This window comes from Cryptotermes secundus, unplaced genomic scaffold (assembly GCF_002891405.2).
Source record: "Cryptotermes secundus unplaced genomic scaffold, Csec_1.0 scaffold91, whole genome shotgun sequence".
Classification (NCBI taxonomy): Eukaryota; Metazoa; Arthropoda; class Insecta; order Blattodea; family Kalotermitidae; genus Cryptotermes; species Cryptotermes secundus.
The window spans coordinates 641,256-658,729 of record NW_019733318.1 but is presented as its reverse complement, the minus strand read 5'-3'; positions in this window follow the sequence as shown (position 1 = coordinate 658,729).

Genomic DNA, 17,474 nt, shown 5'->3' with positions numbered 1-17,474 from the left:
AGTAAATTCACGGGGGTCTCGGATTTGGCGAATTGTTTTATTAGATTCGGAAGTACAATCATTCACAACTTTACTATTACAGTTACTACTTTCACCGCTGATCTCGGTGAAGTGCCTCGATCCCTTTGTCGGATGCGAGCTTGCTTCTGCTCCAGTCGGAGCTACACTAAGAACTGACACAAGTCCTCTGTCGGTACAAGCTTTACAGAGCAGATCATGCCTAACTTACAGATCTATGCTACAACGGCGGCTTAGACGCTTGAACGGCCGTAAGCTCGACCACAGCCAAGTTTAAACCTCTTATATTTTCTGTGTCTGGCTTCACCTTGTTCTATACCGCGAACATGTTCAGTATCATGATTTTGTATGGCTTATGCTTGTCGCCTGCACAATTTTGTTATATAATCGTATACATACAGAATGTAGAAAGTCGTGTGCAACAGATCCTTGTGGCACTCCTGCTTGTATTTCCCTTGGTGTAGATATTTCACCTTCGATTTAAACTCTGAATTTTCTCCGAGAAAGGAAAGAGCTAATAAGCTTGATTAAACTTATCGAAAATTGTAATGCGGATAATTTATATAGCAAGCCAATGTGCCATGTTTTACGTAGGCTTTTTCAATATCCAAGAATATAGCAGCCGTAGACATGTTATTGTTGAAATTTAAGGTTACATGGTCCGTAAGCCTCACACAATGAAATGTCGTGCTATGAAGGGCACGGGAACCAAACTAGCTTGCATTAATCAGGCCTTTTTCTTCAATTTGCATTTGGACTATTTCAAAAAAACGTTTTCGAATAGCTTGCCTGCTGTAGACAAGAGGCTAATCGGGCGTAAATTTTCAGGAAATTTTGGGTCCTTACTGGGTTTCGGTAACGTTATAACCTTTGCTTCCTTCCAAGGCTTTGGAAAATGGGACAGCCAAAGGCAGTGATTGAATAAATGTGTCAGATGTACCAGTGGTCTTCTTGGAAGAAGCTGGATTCTTATAACGTGTACTCCGATTGAATAGAGCGCACCATGTAGGAGGCTTTGGTTTCCGCCCGCAGTTATTGCAACGAACGTGGGAATCCGTTTCCAATGAATTATGCCTTCTCTTGTAACTGTGGAAACTCCACTGTTATATTACTAGCCGTTACATAGCAATGGGACCGTTCCGATCGTAGAGTTTTAGCAGGAACGTCGCTAGTTGCCTAGGAAATCAACTCCGATCTCCTCAACCATTCCGACATTTTGGCGGCACGCCACATTATGGTCAATATGGCTGTGTGTCTTCCCATCAGGAACTATCAAAGTAAATTTCTGTATTTTACGATTTCTGAACATTGTACTTTGATAGTCAGAATGTTTGATGTGGCAAAGTTTACAACTCTTAACTCAAGTCCGTCATTAGTAATTACGTGTAAGGTCTCACTCCCAATCGTTGGTTTGAAAATTCTTTTCTTACCTTCTTTGACACTGAAATTTCCTAACAAGATTTTCACTTCGTATTTAGGGAAATTATCGAATACATGTTCTAGTTCTTCTTAGAACCTGCACTTTAGTAGTGTAGTAGTAGTAGTAGTAGTACACTACACATGTAGTGTAGAAAGAACAAGATCAAAGACATATAATATGTATTGTTTGCACTTAGCATGGAGGTTGTATCATTTATCGTGTAGAGTGCAACAGGATGCTTAAATATAATACTGCACTTTATATATTCAGTTTTATCTTCTGTTGGGGCATTAACATTCGTAACGATGATATCACACCAGCGACCTCTTAGTATTATGTACGACATCCTATTACTAACAAAATCAGCAAAATCCTTAACAAACAGATTATTAATTATTACAGATATGTTGATGACATACTATTAATATATGATGCCAAAAAACTCTCGGTCACACTTTAAATTAATTTAACACAGTTCACCCAAAAATAAAATTTAGCATTGAAAGAGAAACAAAATCCGCTCAACAGCTTAGATATTAACATCAAGAGGTAAAAAATAAGTTAATATTCGGAATATATAGGAAACTGGTAACCACCAAGCAGTTCGTGTCACCCACATGAACATAAAAATCAGCAATAAAGTAGATAGTAAATAGAACGAATACATACCCACTCTCTCAAGAAAACAATACACACTAACAGAATATTATACACGAAATTTTAAGAATGAATAACAACAAAATCACCTACCCGAAATACCAGCAAAATTTTCCCACCAGTACAACTCCTAACCAACAGAGGATGAAATCAGTCACTTTTGCCTATTTTGGCCAAGATACAGGAATCTTTACCAGACTCTTTAGAAACACCGATATGAAGATCGCATTCAGGACTAAGAACACAATCCAATGACACTTGAAACCAAGGAAAACATCAGATGACATATCCTAACGAAGTGGCGTATACAAAATAAATATGACGAATCACAACACATCAAATCACATCACATGATATGACATCACATTATATCACATCACAACACATCATATCACATCACATTATATGACATCACATCGCACCACATCATATCACATCACGTGATATGGCACCAGATCATATCACATCACTTGATATCCTATCACATCGCATCACATCATATATCAAAACACGTGATATGACTTCACATCGCACATTACATGATAGAACATTGCATCACATCATATCATATCGCATCACATCACGTGATATGACATAACATCACATCACATCATATGACATCACTTCACGTGATATGATGTAACATCGCACCATATCCCATCACATCACGTGGTATGACATCACATCACACCACATCATATCACATCACTTCACGTAATATGACATCACATCATCAGGTGTCTTCCTTCTTGCTAAAATTGTTGCACTGCGTGCCAAAATTTCGTATCTTATGTGAACGCGATATCTTAAAATGAATTGACCTTAATTAAAATTAAAATAATATCGCATTTTTTCTTTATGTGTAATCGTGCTCTCTGCTCCCCCGTCTCAATCACTGCCATATCATGACCGGATTATCATCTTCCATTGCAGAATTTAAGTGCACGAAATTGAAGAGTTCAATCATGCATTACGTCGGACGAACACACTCAATTGAGATGACGTTAGCAACTAATCAAAGATAAGTTTCCTCGGTGTGTTCCTGCTAATCTGGGAACCAGTTGCGTGCCTGAAATCGCTGACTTTTCTCGGAAGTTGCGGTTACGTTGTGGTTGCCAGTATCTTCGATGTGCCTAATAGCAATCTAGAGCAGTCGTTCTCAACCGTTGTGAGACCGCGGCCAGGTAAATTCTTTCTCTTTAAAGCGAGGACTCGGTAATGGGCCGCAGTCCAGCTGTTGAGAAACACTGCTCTAGAAGACTCAGCTCGTGAGGGAAAGCGGCCGCTGGGATATTATTAGCGGTATTTCCGATAACAGGAATTGGTATTAGAGATGTCAAACTTTCACACACATGACGCGGACTGATTGCGCAGTAGGATAGAGAGCTAAAGGGTCTCCACTTTATATCCCAAATTTTCCTTATCCCAGTCTTGTGAGGGACAAGGACTAAACTGGCGAAGGTTGCTGGTCTGTTCCCTGTATCTTTTGAGGGAAATATAGGCACCGACCCACAAACTGAACCATAATTCATCGCTTTACTGTTCATTCTGCAATTACGAGATATTACCCTAATTTTAGATAAACTCGAAAGTAGACGACATATAATTACCTGAATTCGTTTTGGTTCCATGTATGATTCCTATGGAGTCCCAGAGACATTTGAAACAAATGAACACCGCGTGAGGAAAAAAATGACTTAAATAATAATAATAAATAGTTCCCCCTCCATAGATATGATATCACGTCTTAATTTTCGTGACTAAAATCGAAGGCCACGGAAGTAAATATAAAACAAGTTCCCTCCCGTTCATTGTCCTCATTTCCATTACTAAAATGTTCAGAACTGATCAGAAAGACTGATATAAACGAAAAATATGAGTATATGCAAATTATGATCAGATAAGCCTTTTTCAAAATGGACAAAACTGTTGTATGTAGAACTTTAAAAGTTAGCCTGTATGAACTTCATAAATATTCTAGTGTTTCGGACGTAGCACATTCTTCCCTTCCCATGAGAAGAAATATTTCAATACATACTCATGTGTTTACGCTAGAAAGAGCTGATCTCAATCACTGGATCTGTTTCCGTTCTTAGGTGATAAGGTCGGGAGGCACCTACTCAGTTGGGTCCGTTAGAAAGAGCTGATCTCAATCACTGGATCTGTTTCCGTCCTCAGGTGATAAGGTCGATAGGCACCTACTCAGTTGGGTCCGCTAGAAAGAGCTGATCTCAATCACTGGATCTGTTTCCGTCCTCAGGTGATAAGGTCGATAGGCACCTACTCAGTTGGGTCCGCTAGAAAGAGCTGATCTCAATCACTGGATCTGTTTCCGTCCTCAGGTGATAAGGTCGAGAGGCGCCTACTCAGTTGGGTCCGATAGACAGCATTTAAATATGCCTCTTATTATCAGAATCAAGGCGTTTATATTGGTGTTTAAATGAACAGTTGTACGTAATGTAACGCCAAAAAAATACTCTCAAATGCCTGTAGGTTCGTAGTTTGATATTTAGTGTTTAGTTTTAACAGGCCGCAGAGCTCCCCAGTTAAACAAGAATTCAACAATGAGCCTGAAAGTTCACTTTACGTAAAGCGGCTTGTCTCAAGTAACCGAAACGGGAAGTTTTTAATAAGGGCGCTAAGTAAAGGCAAACTGATTGAGTAAATGCGTTACTCCAAGGGTGTCGGAGGATTTTGCGGGTCACATTCATATGTTACTTTCACTTGAACTTGATAAAAGGCTCATTAATAATGTCTATGTCAAGTTGGAGAACAAAGTTTTCTGTATCAGAAACACTGGTCGAGAGCTGTGAAGCCTCGAAACCTGTCGTAACGACTTCCTTCAAGCTACAAATTTCACGCACATTTCTGTTTGACGAAGTGACATTATCTATAGTCGGCCTTGTGTTTTAAAGATACCAGCAAATTTACATAATAATGTCACGACACCTACTCAGTGTCAAATTAACTTTCTTTTGTATTCTATGGCAAGTGGAATATTTGAGTAAAATTTTTGCGAAGACGGGATTGTATGGCATAAGTAAAGGCACAGGACGTTCTGCTTTACACGTAAGTGGTTAAGAAGGGGGACACGCGATCGTGTAGTTCCTTGCGTCAATTTGCTACAGCCCAGAAGGTCTCTGGTTCGATTCCCGATGAGGTCATTGAATATTTTAATTGACCTAATCATTCCAGCTGCGTTATGGCCCTGGGGTTAACTCCAACGGAAATGAGTACCAGAAATTTTCCTGGGGGAGTAAAGGGCAGCCGGCGTGTAAGGCTGGCAACCTCATTGCCATGTGGGAGCCTCGACGTCTCACAACCCTATAGGCCTCCACGGATTTTTATGGGGATAGATCTACCTATTCTTAACGTTTCAGAAGGGAGAAAATGTCGATCTTTGTGTGATGCCGCCTGATTTTCTTTCCATTCAGGAAAGACATGAATGATACATTGTATCTGCAAAACTAATGAAGATGTCGGGATGCACATGCAACAATTTGGAATTCACAAAAAAATATGTAAATGGCAAACAGAACGACTTAAAAATGTTGAAAAGATGTATTTGATTATGTTAATCCCCCCAAAAAGTGATTGTTGAACCTTGGTTCGCAGGATTAACGTTGAAAACGTGTTAAGTTTGGATTTTTATTGCAATAAATGAACTTTGTACTTACATCCAGTTAATGTAGAAGTCAAGAAAATATTGACCTCTACATCCACTCCCCCATACACCTTCATGGCATAGTGCTTAATTAGTTACCTGTATAAACAGTCGGTGGGACACTTGCGCGGGGATCAGCCCGTCGAAAGACCGTTACCTACACACAGAATAGACGCATACAGAGACATCCATGCCTGGAGTAGGATTCGAACCCAGAATCCCAACGTTCGAGCGAGCGAAGACGGTTCGTACTTTAGACCGCGCGTCCGGCCATTGTGATCGGCCCACCGACTTCACGACGCTCAGTTCCCTGCTCACTTATATATAGGTACAGTGTTAGCTGTTTGAAAGTCAGCTGGAGGCCGCGCCATAGCTCAAGCGGTTAGTCGCTGGCTTCCCGATCCCGGGTCTGGTCAAGTGGGATTTGTGGTGGACAAAGTAGCGCTCGGGCAGGTTTTCTCCGAGTACTTCGGTTTCCCCTGCCAATCTTCATTCCACCAATTGCTCCACAATACCCTCACCTATCATCTGGGGCTGGTAAAATAGGCCAGAAGTGGCAGCAGTACAAGGGAGTTAGTCCCACCCCACTAGCAATAAAAATAAAAGATGTCTGCTAGGACATGAACATGTCTTTACATTTGGCGTGTGTTGCTACCATTAGCTTGTAGGTGGGCGCGTATGCGGGCGGAGTTGCTGTTCTGTATTCTGCTCTCGGTATTCTCTCCGTTAAGTTGGTTTGTTATGTCGCTATTGACATCAGTAAGTTAGTTGGCCTTGACTTTGTGCCTTCCTTGGGGCACGTGACTAGATTCATGAGCCAGTTTCTTCGCTTTCATTGTTTGGTAAGAGACAATGCCCGCGTTTTAAGGCCTTCATCGTGATCCTTGTCACGCTGCATTTACTTTCTCGCATGCGTGCATGTATATCTAAAAGATACTAGCAGAAAACCAGATGCAATTTGAACTTATCATTTTTACTGTTATCAGCACCACACTTCGTCGAGTCGTACTTAATTCACTCTTGGGCCGCGCCACAGGTCAAGCGGTTAGTCTCTGGCTTCTCACCGCGGCGGCCCGGGTTCGATCCAGTGTCCTGCCAAGTGGGATTTGTGATGGACAAAGTAGCGCTGGGGCAGGGTTTCTCCGAGTACTTCGGATTTCCCTGCCAATCTTCATTCCACCAATTGCTCCACAATCACCCTCACCTATTATCTGGGGCTGGTGCAATAGGCCAGAAGTGGCCGCAGTACAAGGGACTTAGTCCCAACGCACTAGCAATAAAAAAAGATAATTCACTCTTACCCGCTCTTATGTGTTACGAATCCTGAAGGACGCTTAGACATCATGCCCGTCATGAGGTCGAAAAGTTTACGAGGAAACTGAGACTATGTATCCCGTGCCATTTTTATCAGAGTCTGCGATCAGCGTAAGTTGCTACCCCATCGGAATATGAGTGAACTCGCTTCAGCTGAATCGGAGCGAACGTTACATTACATTTTATGCAGTTCAGTCTTATGGGGTACATATACAAGGGAGTTGGGGGTACCCATGAAATTAATGAAGCAGATTAAAATGTGTTTGAACGAAAAGCATGTTATATTCTGTATAAGTAAACATTGTCTCATAATTTTCTATTCAAAAGTGTGTAGAACAAGACTTTATCGCCACTAATTTTCAACTTTGATTTAGAAGATGCCATTATGTAGGTCCAGGGAAGTCAGATGGGACTGAAATTAAATGGGGCATATCAGATGCTGGTTTATACTGATGATTCCTGTGTCGCTCCTTCGTAATATTGTACAGGCTATGTTCTTACACCTAGTTTCTTGGTTGCGCGTTACAAATATGGAAATATGTGGCGGGGATGTGGCTGCAACTGCAATGCAGAGGACAAGGAAATTTGTTTAATGTATCCTATACTTGAGGTTACGTGACGAGATAATGACGTAAATAGTTAAATAGTCGTTGGGGTGTCACTGAATTCTATTTCAACATACTGTGAAGTGTTTCGGGGTGTGACTATAGACGGAGTTTCAATTGACCGCTTTTACACGCACTGCTCTGCACTGCAAGTAATTACAGCGCCACCGCTACTCTCCACACTTACATGCACTGCTCTGCACTGCAAGTAATTACAGCGCCACCGCTACTCTCCACACCTACACGCACTGCTCCGAACTGCAAGTAATTACAGCGCCACCGCTACTCTCCACACTTACACGCACTGCTCTGCACTGCAAGTAATTACAGCGCCACCGCTACTCTCCACACCTACACGCACTGCTCCGAACTGCAAGTAATTACAGCGCCACCGCTACTCTCCACACTTACATGCACTGCTCTGCACTGCAAGTAATTACAGCGCCACCGCTACTCTCCACACTTACATGCACTGCTCTGCACTGCAAGTAATTACAGCGCCACCGCTACTCTCCACACTTACATGCACTGCTCTGCACTGCAAGTAATTACAGCGCCACCGCTACTCTCCACACTTACATGCACTGCTCTGCACTGCAAGTAATTACAGCGCCACCGCTACTCTCCACACTTACATGCACTGCTCTGCACTGCAAGTAATTACAGCGCCACCGCTACTCTCCACACTTACATGCACTGCTCTGCACTGCAAGTAATTACAGCGCCACCGCTACTCTCCACACTTACATGCACTGCTCTGCACTGCAAGTAATTACAGCGCCACCGCTACTCTCCACACTTACATGCACTGCTCTGCACTGCAAGTAATTACAGCGCCACCGCTACTCTCCACACTTACATGCACTGCTCTGCACTGCAAGTAATTACAGCGCCACCGCTACTCTCCACACTTACATGCACTGCTCTGCACTGCAAGTAATTACAGCGCCACCGCTACTCTCCACACTTCCATGCACTGCTCTGCACTGCAAGTAATTACAGCGCCACCGCTACTCTCCACACCTAAACGCACTGCTCCGAACTGCAAATAATTACAGCGCCAACGCTACTCTCCACACTTACATGCACTGCTCTGCACTGCAAGTAATTACAGCGCCACCGCTACTCTCCACACCTACACGCACTGCTCCGAACTGCAAGTAATTACAGCGCCACCGCTACTCTCCACACTTACATGCACTGCTCTGCACTGCAAGTAATTACAGCGCCACCGCTACTCTCCACACCTACACGCACTACTCCGAACTGCAAGTAATTACAGCGCCAACGCTACTCTCCACACTTACACGCACTGCTCCGAACTGCAAATAATTGCAGCGCCAACGCTACTCTCCACACTTACATGCACTGCTCTGCACTGCAAGTAATTACAGCGCCACCGCTACTCTCCACACTTACATGCACTGCTCTGAACTGCAAGTAATTACAGCGCCACCGCTACTCTCCACACCTACACGCACTGCTCCGAACTGCAAGTAATTACAGCGCCACCGCTACTCTCCACACTTACATGCACTGCTCTGAACTGCAAGTAATTACAGCGCCACCGCTACTCTCCACACCTACACGCACTGCTCCGAACTGCAAGTAATTACAGCGCCACCGCTACTCTCCACACCTACACGCACTGCTCCGAACTGCAAGTAATTACAGCGCCAACGCTAATCTCCACACTTACACGCACTGCTCTGAACTGCAAATAATTGCAGCGCCAACGCTACTCTCCACACTTACATGCACTGCTCTGAACTGCAAGTAATTACAGCGCCACCGCTACTCTCCACACCTACACGCACTGCTCCGAACTGCAAGTAATTACAGCGCCACCGCTACTCTCCACACCTACACGCACTGCTCCGAACTGCAAGTAATTACAGCGCCACCGCTACTCTCCACACCTACACGCACTGCTCCGAACTGCAAGTAATTACAGCGCCACCGCTACTCTCCACACCTACACGCACTGCTCCGAACTGCAAGTAATTACAGCGCCACCGCTACTCTCCACACCTACACGCACTGCTCCGAACTGCAAGTAATTACAGCGCCACCGCTACTCTCCACACCTACACGCACTGCTCCGAACTGCAAGTAATTACAGCGCCACCGCTACTCTCCACACCTACACGCACTGCTCCGAACTGCAAGTAATTACAGCGCCACCGCTACTCTCCACACCTACACGCACTGCTCCGAACTGCAAGTAATTACAGCGCCACCGCTACTCTCCACACCTACACGCACTGCTCCGAACTGCAAGTAATTACAGCGCCACCGCTACTCTCCACACCTACACGCACTGCTCCGAACTGCAAGTAATTACAGCGCCACCGCTACTCTCCACACCTACACGCACTGCTCCGAACTGCAAGTAATTACAGCGCCACCGCTACTCTCCACACCTACACGCACTGCTCCGAACTGCAAGTAATTACAGCGCCACCGCTACTCTCCACACTTACACGCACTGCTCTGCACTGCAAATAATTACAGCGCCACCGTTACTCTCCACACTTACATGGACTGCTCCGAACTGCAAGTAATTACAGCGCCACCGCTATTCTCCACACTTACACGCACTGCTCTGCACTGCAATTAATTACAGCGCCACCGCTATTCTCCACACTTACAAATCACTTCTTCCAGTCTTCTCCTGTCTGCAGTGTCTTCAACAGCCGTTTCCTCGTAACGGATATTAACAGTGGAGATTCTCCAACGCCCTTAGTCCTATCTTCACAGTCTCCCTTGCATATCTTAACTGACTGATTTACCCCGTTTATTCTGTTTGTATTTCCTCGGCGCGGACCGCACAGACATCATCTCGTTTTCCCCGTTGTATGCGTAGCCGAATCCGCGGAAACGTGTTTGCCGAACCGTTGCTCCGAAACGGGTTTGATACAACCGCCTATCTCACGATCGTCGCAAAAGAAACAACGCACAAATGCTTACATTTTGGTTTCATAGATACCAAAAAATATTGTCAGGATAGGATTGTTCGTGTTGGTTGTAGTTCCATAAGAGTTTCTGCTTAGCCCTGTGACATATCAGATGGGACCTTTTGAATGTGATGTTGGCAGCAGTGTGAGGGGAGGAGAAATATGGGGAGGGTGGTAAGTTGTAGAGTAGTACCGGAGGTTTTAGTAGCCATGGAACAGTGGTACGTTCAAGAACGCGTAGTAGCCGTGCGGTCTTATTATCGACACGGCGACAGTTTGGTTGAGGCCTTACGGGAGTTTAGGCGGCATTTCAACCTTGCCCCTCGTGACCACGCTCCATCTAAACATGCAATTCGAACGTGGGTTCAAAATTTCGAAGAGACTGGTTCAGTGGGAAAGAGAAAGTCTTCTGGTCGTCCAGGAAGTGCTTGGACTCCGGAAAATGTCGAAGCCGTGCAAGCCTCCGTCTTGAGAAGTCCACATCGCTCAGTACGGAAAGTCGCAGCGGCAGTGACTGTAAGTCGTCGGTCTGTCCAGAGAATACTCCATGAACTCAAGTTTCATCCCTATAAACTGCAACTGGTGCAAGAACTGAAACCTAATGACCATTTGTTGCGCCGACAGTTTTGTGAAGCAATAATGAACAAAACTGACGAGAATCCTGATTTCATTGAAAATCTGTGGATGTCAGACGAAGCTCATTTTCATTTAAACGGGTATGTGAACAAGCAGAACTGTCGGTACTGGGCACAAGAAAATCCTGCTGTTCTTCATCAACGACCTCTACACAGCCCCAAGGTCACTGTATGGTGTGCAGTTTCGGCTCGAAGGGTGATAGGACCATATTTTTTTGAAGACATTGCAAGAAACACGGTGACAGTAACTTCTGAGCGTTATGTAACCATGCTTGAGACGTTTCTTGCTGCAAGAATTCACAGTGTACCGAACATTGATATCGAAAACACTTGGTTTCAACAGGACGGGGCGACTGCACACACCGCACGAGTGTCAATGGCAGCGGTCAGGCATCTGTTCCCCAGACTTATCAGTGTGTGATTTTTATTTAAGGGATTATTTGAAGAGCGTGGTCTACAATACAAGCCCCACAACCCTAGCCGAACTTAGAAGACGAATAACAGAAGAGATCGCAGCAATACAACCCGACACTTTGCTCCGAGCCATGCGCAATTTTCAGGATCGACTTGCTGAGTGTATTCGGCAAGATGGACATCATCTTCGCGATGTTATTTTCAAACTGTGAGTTATTTTTAAATTTCCAGTGTAGAAGTGCACATTGAGCACCTTGATTAAATTTAAAAAAATGTATTTTTTTCTCTATTTTCAAGAGTTACCATCTTTTTGCGCCACCCTGTACTAAGCGGTAGCCTACTTGGTTAAAGCTTTATGCCACAAGGTGGAAGGTCGCGGGTTCGAATCTAGTTTAGATCGTTGGGGTCGACTCAGCGTCCGACAGAAATAAGTACCAGGAATCTTCCTGCTGGTAAAGGGCGACGGGGCGACGCGTAAAGCTGACAACCTCAACGTCGTATGTGATTGTCTAGAAAATGTGAGAGCCTCGACTGCCTGTTACAGTGATAGCTTCTTTGAGATATTTTTATATGTGCTACAGCGTGAGGCTGAGGCAAAAATAATGAACTTAAATCTTTGTGATGAAAGATTCACTCCCCGATTTTTGTTCTCCCTTGAAATCCTTCCAACTTACCGCTTCGCTGCTTAAGGTTCTTGCGGTTGGACTCCTCCTCTCCTGCAAGATCCATTGCAGCAGATGTGGCATGCGAAAACTTATTGATTTCTGCTCTGATTTCAAATATTCAGTGAGTTTTGTCTGAAGTCTTCAGAAGTTCTACACAATACTGACGCTTTACCAGTTTGATAAGCCGAAATTGAAAAGTTCTGCTTAAGTTTTAAGGACGAAATATTATCAGAAGTTCGTGTGAGTGAATCCCTGGATAAAACCTTAAATTCCTCTCCAAATTGGAACACAGACTCCTCTGCTAACTTCTTGTTGCACGTTTCAATTTCTAGCAGTTTTAGAGATTACTTTAAAATCTTGTTTGGCGTAGTCACTGATCTCTTGTGGCATAACTTGAAACAAATTGTGCTTCAGTTTTTGTGTCCTTTGGAAGTTAAAATAAATTGCTGTCGGATTCTATCCAGCTTAAGGCAGTGGTATTGTCACGTGTGTGTGTGTGTGTGTCGTGACTATCGACGGGGTTGGATTGGTGAATGATTTTATTGACCACTTATACACACTACTCAGTAGTACAAGTAATTACAGCGATATCGCTGATCCACACATTTTACAAATCGCTAGCACACTCTAAGACTTGTCAATTTCCGCTAGTCGTATCCTTGTAACGGATTTTAACAGTCTCACTGTAACTTTAGCCGCATTCTTGCAACGAGCTCTTTTCTTTACAATTGAACTATAAAATCCCAACTAACTCGATTCAAGTCACAATCAAAGTCACATTGTGACTGACGAACAGTCAGCCAGTCAGTCAAGGTGTCGAGCCTCATCTGGGGCTCATGACCAGATACGATTATTTATTGCTGTATGAGAGACTAGAGGACGGTTCTGTCTTTTGTACTACCTGCATTGCCACATTTGTCTTCTGTATAACCACTTTGCACGGATCGAATAGAAAACACCGTTTCCAATAATCAACCTATTGTTTTAGGCGTATTTTTACCGATCCGTTGCTTAGAAACGGGTTGCATAACATCGTTCTTTTATTGTTGCTTGCGTGTATGTTGTTTGCATTACCTAGCAGTTGTTTACAGAGTCACTGCTTAGCAACGGGTCTGTGCGTCAGAATAAATAGAAGAGTATTTCAGTACCGAAGTTATAAAAGTTTGCTTTTAGGGTTTATTTTACGACACTCTCATTACCTCGAAATCTGTAGCCTCAGATCTTATGATAATCAGTGATAAATAAATCTGTAGAGATCTGGAGGAAACTCTCTATGGCCTAATTGTGGACCCTGTGTTAGTTGATTTTAAAGGGTCCTCACGATTATATATAACACTCAGACTCGAACTTTGTCCATTTTCCGGTATTCTAGGAACTAGAAAATACAAGTTTTCAGGAACTGGATCTGTTTTCGTCCTCAGGCAAGTGGAGGAAGACACGTACCCCCTTGGTCCCCCATCATTGGGGTTATCTCTTCCTAAGGGACCCAACAGAGCAGGTTTTTCTTTCTTACCTAAGGACGGAATCAGATCAGTTTCCGGCACTTTGTTTTCAGGTTTCTAGTATACCAGACGATGTACAGAGTCAAAAGCCCATATAATTCTCTGTGTTAGTTAATGCTGGCAAGACACTATAACACTTAAGATTCTAACCAGTCAATTCCTAAGTACAGAACATTCGAGTTTGCTTCCTCGGGCTGCAACCACGCGGAAACTTGACGTTACAGAATTTGTGAGTAGGAAGGCTTATTGGTTTTGAACTCGATAGGTCATGAGATCGATAGTCGATCAATAATATCTCGTGTTAACAGCCACACTTCTCCCTTCCTATGTAATCAGTCTTCTTCTGATTTTTCCTCCGTTACGTGAATTACATGCCGTCCCTTTTGTTCCTCCTTTTTCCTCTTCAGTGGAATATTGTCATGACGAAACGTGACCGACTCGAGTAATTTTCCACGCAGATGTGAACTCGTACATAAAGGTGAAATGGAACTATTCTACTCGAAGTTGAGACGAGAGCAGATTTTGGGGAGCGGGGTATATAACTTAAAATACTAGGGCCAATTTGAAATGATCAGAATATCGTTTAGATAAATTATCACATGACATTCAAACGTACTATGACACGACGCCCAGAAAGCCGGAAGACGTTTATTGATAGGTAACTACTCGATAAACACATTCCCGCGGCAACGAATACACAAGCAGCAATTCAGTAACTTCCGTTGCTATACAACGGCACTGTAAACACGTCTTCCTAGCAATAAAGAGGCTATGTTTTCTGTGTGGTCTGTGCAAAGTGGATATAAAGAAAAGTTCAGTTGAGAAGGGTTAGTCGCGTTCCGAGACCCCAGTCTGCCTGCATATGAGCTTATGAGCGAAGCTGTTATGTTGCTGTAGAACTAAGAAACGTTGATTGAAATCGATGTTGGTGTCGTCATGAAGCGAAAAATTATCATTCGCTGCCTGTACTTAAATTAAAAATAATTAAATTCGCTTAGTGAGCGGTGGAGTCTAACTGGGTCCACTCGGCATGGCGGCCACTGATTGACCTACTGTAGCCTGCTCCGGGTTTTTATTATGATGGAGAATTTGGTGGAATGAAGAGTTGCAGGGGAAAACGAAGTATTCGGAGAAAACCCGCCCCAGCGCCAATTTGTCCACCATAAATCCCACTTGACCAGACCCGAGATCGAATGTATCCTATTCATAGTTTTTATTGAAAGGATGCTAGTCCTATTTATCTACGTAGCAAGACTGGCATCAAAAGAAATATTCTCACTATTAACAAAAATACTAATGGCATCAGCAGGAGCAATAATAATATCAGCAATAATTAGAAATCGATCCCCTCTGACAGAAGAGACTGAACAATACACAGCACAACAAGAAATGTAACAGTACTTAACAACTGCGTTTATTAACGCCTCGACCGCAGGGTAACTTGATGGCTGACGATTGCTCTTCACTATAAACAAGAAATTTTTTTTCATGTGCCTGAATTCCCATATACCTCAAAAATATAGTTTTATTTAATTATCATTACGTGCTGTGTCTTTTTGCTTTACGTATTGTGACGTATGCTTCATGCCAAGACAGACTAGCCGACTGACCGTCGATCGTAACGTGAGACACAGAGACTCAGACTCAGGCTCTGCTAGGGAGATTAGGGAATTGAAACTGGGAGTTCAGAAGTTGTAACAGAATTGTTGTGGAAGAACCGGAGAATGGAAATACAAGGGCTTACAACGGAGTACAACAGAGTACAACGGAAGGTACAAGAATGAGAAATGAGCCAGTCGAGTGTCGAGCTCCAGCCGGCCTGGATCTGAGCTTGGAAGCAGTGGAGTTGAATTGAAGAACTGAGTGCAGGTTAGTTGAGACTTGAAGGTAAGTCTGTGAAGAGAAGACTTTATGTGTGCTGTAGTACAGCCATGTCTGGACCGCGACTGGTATAGTTTCTCTGTTAAATTCCGTTGCCAGGAAGCGGATAGTAAAAACATTTTAGGGATAGTCATTATTGAGAGCTGTTACGAAGACTAGTGACAGCAGACTCTGAGGAGATCTAATGTGGAGACAAGTAAGAGTGTTATACTGGTTTGTAGTTTCTAGCAATAAGCTGTGAATAGATCCAGTTATCAATCCATAATCCGTCTATATTCATTAATACACTTGACAGTACTCAGGTAAGAGAAAAGAAGATAATAATATCGAAATCAAGAGAAATTGTTATTTCTACACTTAAAATTTTCTCTTCTGCAGTTCATCAAACGCTGTTCGACGGCGCTTAAAACATTGAGGTTATGACTGACAGATTTAACTTAGACATAATTTAACCTCTGTAGTCTCCATAGTGGCGAGTTTGAGTACTACTTTCTTCTAGAATGTGATGCCACATAGTTCAGAAGATAAAAGCGGAGTCTGTAGTTAGATTAATAAATATTCTCTTAGACAAAATGCAGATTTCTTTAATGTTAGAAGCTGCAATGTGTGTAGCAACTACTGTACGTAAAAAGGCAAAGTTGCCCTGTTCTTAAGTAACTAAGCAATACGTCATGAAGGTGTATGGAGGAGTGGATGTATGAATCCACATTTTCTTGACGTCGGTACTAGTTGGAGGTGAGTAGTCAGCTTCACGTCCCGGCCGTTTTACCCGCGATAACCATTGGATGGGATGCTGGGTGGGCCCCAGAGCCGGTCTGGACAACGTGGAGAAGAGAAAGTTTTTGAACCTACCGGGACCCAAACTCTGAACCCAGCCCGTAGCCAGTCGCTGTACCTACCACGCTATCCCGGCTTCCACACTGTACGTTAAGAAGGATAAATTCAACTGAGCAAATAAACAAACCAATCTCACTGATTGCACGTGACTAGTGGGGCCATTCCATTTTTCACGATTATAAATAATTAGAGTGCTGCTTCTGCAGCAGAGGACAGGGACCAATCAGACCAGGTTTTGGGTTTGCACGTTACGAAATTATAGCAGTTGCCACTAAATTGAAACTCCATTTACGTCAGAGCGCCCTTTTTGTCCCAATAATCCGATCATTCGCTCATAATTCAATGAAGTGCGACAGGGAAGTGAACACGAAAACACGAGCGTATGAAACCGTTTTTACATACTGTCCCACAACTAAGTATAGAAAATTGTAACTGTAAATACTGTGGTCAAAAATAATAAAAAAAATAATTTATATACAAGAAGGTCTGCATATATATGCTGTAATGAAATACAGCAACTGGAATGTGTTCCGGCAACGTTAAGACTGGAACTGTGGTTGGAAACTAACTTATTGTGACATGTAGATCAATTGCCAAGTAACATATACGTAAACAGGCAACAGTAAAATAGCCATTGGTAGTTAACAGTTGTGTGGACAGGTTTCCCCAGCAACGTGTTAACATGCAATAATGGAAGAAACCGTTTCTATGCAGTCCGTGCTGCTGTTATAAAGAGGACCAATAGTTCATAACGACTATGGCTGCAAGCAGTCGGTATAGCGGCTGGCTACAGGCTGGGAACTGAGACTTCTTTCCCCTTTAATTCCTTGACTTGTGATCCATGACTGCACATGCGTTTGATCTACTAGTTGTTTCGTGTTATTTGCCGATCGGTCTGGCTCAGG